At 47.6% G+C, this 6000-nt stretch overlaps 1 protein-coding gene across 1 annotated transcript in view; it reads right to left on the reverse strand.

The window, feature by feature from the left end:
- The window catches only part of Specc1l (sperm antigen with calponin homology and coiled-coil domains 1 like), a 112648-nt gene extending 109702 nt beyond the window's left edge, over positions 1–2946 (reverse strand). The window contains exon 1 of the mRNA XM_052744695.1: positions 2781–2946. The gene's annotated coding sequence lies outside the window, so the exon portion shown is untranslated. The remainder of the gene's footprint in view (positions 1–2780) is intronic.
- Positions 2947–6000: the final 3054 nt, after the last annotated feature.

The raw sequence follows: 6000 nt of genomic DNA on the forward strand, positions 1-6000 counted from the left end.
TTGGATAAAATTCAGTGTCATAAAAACTCCCAACACTGTCCTTGTTTTTCTTATTACGTAAAGGCCTACTCAATATTCCTTCACACCAGAGTATCTCAAATTCATTCTCACCTACCTTCCTACATAGCCTGGCTCATCACCCAAATTTTTGAGAAGGAAACTACAGTGTTGTTGTGGGATATTTTGATCACACTCTGACACCCCTGAGAGTGTCAATAAAGTTTACCTTAAATCAGAAGGCGGAGCTAGCTACTAGCTGACCAAAATTAGCCATAGAGGTTTTTTTGGAGGACCCAGGACATATAGAGAGACACAGGAAGTAGTAGGGAGGGGCTTACAAAGATTCTGGCCTTTTGGATGGGAAAGGAGAGAGAGGTTGTCACTGGTTGCTTCTCCAATCATACAGATTTTTACCCTGATATCTGACTCCCAAATTTGTATTGATAAAATAATTAAAACACTTCATAGTGTCACGCAGACACTTGCTGAAAACTGTAGACAAGGATTCTTTAATATTAAAGTTGCTCCTGAAGCTCCTTTGTATGCATGCACAGAGAATGAAGAAACTCATGGCCCAAAGCCACACCTCCTGACCCTGCCACCGCTCCTCTATTAAGGTGAGATGCTTGCATAACACTCTGTGCAAGTTAGACATGGGATTTAAATATGCATATGTCTGTTTAGCAAGTCTTGTACACTCAGAAAACCCAACCCTGATAGGAATTTTGACCCTTTGTAATACCTGAGTCATCTGATCAAATGAGCTACATCAAGTCAGTTAGAAAGGGAACCTCTGCTTCAGAAGTCACATGCTGTCAAGAAAGCAAAATGTAGGCTCACACCCTGAGCAAATTTCACTTGAACTGTCCAGATATTGATATTTCGAATGATACCAAGAGACACCTTGATACAGTTTTTCTACGGTATAATAATCACTTTCTTACTAAGACATCAAGGAAATCCTTATATATCTGGGATATACATAGGCAAACATACAAAGTATTCTCAAGCTATCTAAAGTTGCTGAGGGTTAGGATATTGTTTGGTGTACACTAGACCCAAAGGGAAAATGAGACATTTTTATGGGGGATCTAGGAAAGGGAGACATCAGCTCTTTCTCAATAGGAAAAAAATGTAATGAGACCAATACTCTTTTTCTCCATATCCCCTCCTATATTGGTTTGACTATTCTGCAACATACATACTACTTTCTATTTTTTGATTAGGAAAAAACTACAACTGTCCTGGTTGCACGGCGCATTAGAGGCTCTCTGGAGATAACTAAAATCTGCAGACACTCGAGTCTCTTACAGAATGATGAAGTTAGGCTAGAAGGGCGATGTAGGCCTGTAATTAATTCCAGCTACTCCAGAGGCTGAGACAGGACTGAAAGTTACCGGCCTGTGTGGCAACAAAGAGAGGGATATAGCTAGTTTGGGATACTAGGTCTGACCTCCATCTCCAAATTAAAGGTTAAGAGGCTAGCAGAGTTGGGGATATAGCTTAGCTATATGTATCTAGCCATACGCCATGCCCTTAATCCCAAAGATGGGGTAAGGAAGTTATTCACATACAACTTAATCCTCAAGTATACATAATCGCCAAGAGTTTCTTTTATTAAGCTAGTACAATGAAAGGACAAGAATAAAATCTATATGAATTCAACACAGACATATTGTTTTTCAAACTTCTTCCTGATGTATTGGAAGACCAACAAAGGGCAGTGCCTTAGTATTGCCTGTGCAACAACGCAGGTCCCTCCCTCCAAACCTTTACTAAGAACTGCTGTTGCCTGTGGTCCACAGCTGAATTCACCTCAAGGTTTAGCCTCCTGGGTGACAACAAGCCTTGTTGGGCTCCGATAGCTGTCTTTTTTATTGTATTTGGACAAGGTACAGCCCAACTCCGAGCTCATCCTGCCTCAGCCTCCCGAGTACCAGTATTACAAGTGTGGGCCAAAGCTTAAGATTCTTTTTCATGACAAGGTCAAAATTTTCCATTTTATCTAGTGGTTCCCCATCTGCACTTTAGGACAGATCTTTAAGACAATGAACAAATCAAGGTTGCCTGTATATGAAGGATCACGGAAATTTTCGTTTGGTTTGTGAATAGCTAAACCCACCCAGAAACACACACACACACACACACACGGAAACACACACACCAAAAAAAAGAACTACAGACGTCTCAAACGTGTAACCACTGCTTGGAAAGGCAGCATTTCTTCAACACCACACATCCAACTCGATACAGTTAGCCAAGTCTCAAGAATAAAGAACACTGCCAGCTTCACACAGCTAGGTCCTAACCACAGGACGCAGCCTTCGGGGGGGGGGTCCTCCGCGCCCCGGCCTCTGCTCCCCACTTTCAATCCTCCAGACGGGGAGGCAACCTGTCCCAGCCCAGGGCAAGAGACCAGGGCGAATGAATGCCCCGTCTCCCCCGGTACCACAGGGAATGAATCCAAGCACGAGGGGCGCACCCAGCCTCTCCGCCAGGATGAGATCCCCAGCTAGCTGGGTACCACACCAGCCAGGGCTCTCGGGGGACGGGGGTGAGGGGGGGTGGGGGGGTGTCTGCCCGGCAAGCTGTGAGGTCCGCCGGGAAGGAGACAGCGCAGGCGCCGCTGGCTGGGGGGTGGAGAGGGGGGTGGCGAAGGGGGACAGCGCAGGCGCGGGGCCCAGGGTCTGCGGGGCCGCCCGGGCCTGGCCGCGCGGGCGGCGCTGAGGAGACGAAGGTGCCCGCGGCCCAAGCGGAGAAGACCCTGCCCCGGCTCTTACCGCGCGGCACCGCCTCGCTCACTCGCTGGCTCCGGGCTGGGGCCGGGCGGCGAGCTGGCCCGGTGGCGCGGCCCGGATCCGTTGAGTCCGGCCTCAGGGCAGCAGCCAACCCCACGGCGCCGCTCCCTCGGCCCGCCCTGTCTCCCTGGCGGCTCCCGCCCTCCGCCCGCCCCTGATCCACCCCTGGCCGGCCAGCGCCGCCCCCCTCCCCCTCCTCCGGACGACTCCCTGCGCACGCGCCGTGTCGCCTCCCTGGCCCACCGCTGCGCAGGCGCCCGCTGTCTCCGGGCTGCGCAGGCGCGGTGGCGAGCCCGGCCGTGGCCGCTTTGGTAGCTGCAAGTTTTTTGTGCTGGAGATGTTCGTTAGGAAGGTAAGGGCTGCCGGGTGATCCATGCAGGAGCCCCTCGTTCTAGGTTTTTTCTCTCGCAGGCAAACAGGTCCGTTCTGGTTGAAGTGTTTGTTTTCAGTGTGCTGAGTACTTTGCTCGTAATGAACCCGACCGTTGAGAAAAATGCACATCACCGGCACTCCTGGTGAGCAACACCTGTCCCCACCTACTTCCCTAAAGGGAACGAGCCGATTAGCAGTTATAAAGTTAAGGAGTTCTATACGTTCATGGAGTTCTCCAGTGGCTTATTTTTTTAATTTGTCTTAGTTAATGTGTCTAAAACACTGTGGTCAAAAGCAACTTGGGGAAGGGAGGGTTTATACAACTCTCAGGCCACGCTCCATCTCTGAGAGAAGTCGGGGCAGGAACCGAAACAGAAGCCTCGGAGGGACACAGATTGTTGGCTTGCTCCTCAAGCCTTGCTTCAACCAGGACCACCTCTCCAGGGGTGGCACCGCCCCCCGTGAGGCTGCGCCCTCCCACATCAAGAGAATGCCCTACAGGCTTGCCTACAGGCAATCTGATGAAGACACTTTCCCAACTGAAGTTCCTCTTCCCAGATAACTCTTAACTTGGGTCAAACTGACAAAACATTATTCTTTGATGTTTTCTTTTTAAGAATGTATCTGATTCACTGGGATGGTAGTGCACGCCCTTAATCCTAGCATTCAGGAGGCAGAAGCAGGCAGAATCTTTGAATTCCAGTCCAGCCTGGTCTACGGAGCCGAGTTCCAGGACAGCCAGAGCTACACAGAGAAACCTTGTCTCGAAAAAACAAACAAAAGTATGTCACTTGCCCAAGATTACAAGCTAGCCAACGGCAGACCCAGAAGTGGTCCTGAGCCTTGCTATTACCCAGAACTTGGAGACTGATTGGGCCATTTGACTTCTAAGTCCCTTTATCATTTAACTAGATGCTCTCCCCTACAGCCCCAGGAGGTTTATTTTTAATGAAGTTGGATTTTTTATTTTATTTTATTTTGGTGCTCAGAATTGAAGCCAGAACCTCAGACATGCTACAAATGTCATTTTCTACCACAGGGCCTTCATCTCAAAACTTAGGGATAATTTTCAGAGAGTAAAATCACGAGCCTTGTACAAAGATACAGCAAACATTGGTTAGAGCATTCGTTCATTAAATTCATTAATTAAATGAAGGAATTGATATGTCTTCAAAGAATTCAAGGATCAGACAAATTCATTGATTGGAAATATTAAAATAAATTTGCTAATCAAGGCAAAACTTGCTTTTCCACTGTATGGAGGTGGGGAGTGGGTGTGGGAGTTATCCTCAGGTAAGTAAAAATAATTTGCATTAGCCTGGCAATGGTGACACATGCCTTTAATCCCAACATGGAAAGCAGAGGCAGGCAGATCTCTGTGAATTTGAAGCCAGCCTGGTCTACAGAGTGAGTTCCAGGACAGGCTCCAAGGCTACACAGAGAAACTTGTCTCAGGAAAAACAGCAACAACAACAACAAAAAAAAAACATTTGCATTGCTGACTGTTTTCTATAATTCCTAGAATTGTAAAAAGATTCAAAGGTATGTGGTAACCTTGAGATCCCTCTTCTACACTGCCTCCTAACAATAATCCCCTCCTGCCTCCACCGCTCCTCTCTTCTGTTCAGCCAGACCTATTCTGAGGACCATCCTCCCTGGTCTGGCCTCAGCCTTTCACCCACCTTCTCTCCCTCCACCAAACCTTTACCTGCCCCTCCCTTCACCCCACTTATTTCACTCCTCTCCTTCAACCCCACTCTGTTCCTCCTCTCCACGGGGTTGCTGGACCTGAGGCCCCCCACGTACGCCAATCTCTTCCCCTCCCTTACTGATCTCTCTCAAATAGAAAAATGTTTGGGCTTCTTGTCTGACACCAATTTCTATCACAACAATTTTCAATGTATTACCCAGTCCTTAAACCTAACCAGGCCTGACATTTATGTCACCCTGATCTCCACCCTGTCTCCCAAGGATGTCATCCCTGTATCTGGATGGCAGCTCAGGCACATGGCAACACTCTTCATGTCTAGGATTGATATCATAACGTAGGTGCTGTGTCAGTTCTACACAGCAGTCCTCATTGAATTACCAACCCAATTCAGATGAGCTCCACAAACAAGCCTTCATGATTATTTGCCTCGTGGCAGGAAGGTGACAAGTAGGCAAGCAGGAAGGTGACAGCCTTTACGATGGTCAATTTTGACAGAAATAAAAGAAATTATCTAGGGAGTCAATGAAGATCCAGCCTTATTTTTCTCTCACTTATTGTATGCGAGGGTGCAGTGAAACCTTCAAATTAGACCTCTCCGTGGGTAGAAGGAAAGGTTTATTGGGAATCAAATTGTCCAGGCTATCTCCCAGGGGGCAGAGAGAAGAGAAAATGGTGGGAAAGCAAGTCAACAGGGTGTGGTCTTTGGGCTGATAGAAGCTGTTCAGACTGACCAGGAACTAGAGCCCTTGCTCAAGGTAGTTGACCTTGAGGGGACTAAGGGAGGTTCCTGGTAAACAGAATCCTTTAGGGGGCCCTGCTTTGGACCTAATACTTATCAGAAACTAAATATACCAACCCGACCTTGGATAACAATGGGGAAATTATATCAACACTTTCATGGCAGCTTTGAGTTGGCACCTGATAGTAGAAAACAGCTTCAAAGGCTAGAGGACAGACAGCTCTCTACCCTTCAAAGAGAACGTACAGAAGTGGTCTTTAAGGTCTTTAATAACAGACAGCAGGATCTTCAAAATAAAAACCTTAAAGAAGAGGTGATATAGCAAATGCTGGTGGCAGCCTTATGCCAAGGTTCATCCCAGGGTAACTCAAACATAGTAA

Source organism: Peromyscus californicus, unplaced genomic scaffold, assembly GCF_007827085.1.
Source record: "Peromyscus californicus insignis strain IS unplaced genomic scaffold, ASM782708v3 Scaffold_19__1_contigs__length_69161282, whole genome shotgun sequence".
Classification (NCBI taxonomy): Eukaryota; Metazoa; Chordata; class Mammalia; order Rodentia; family Cricetidae; genus Peromyscus; species Peromyscus californicus.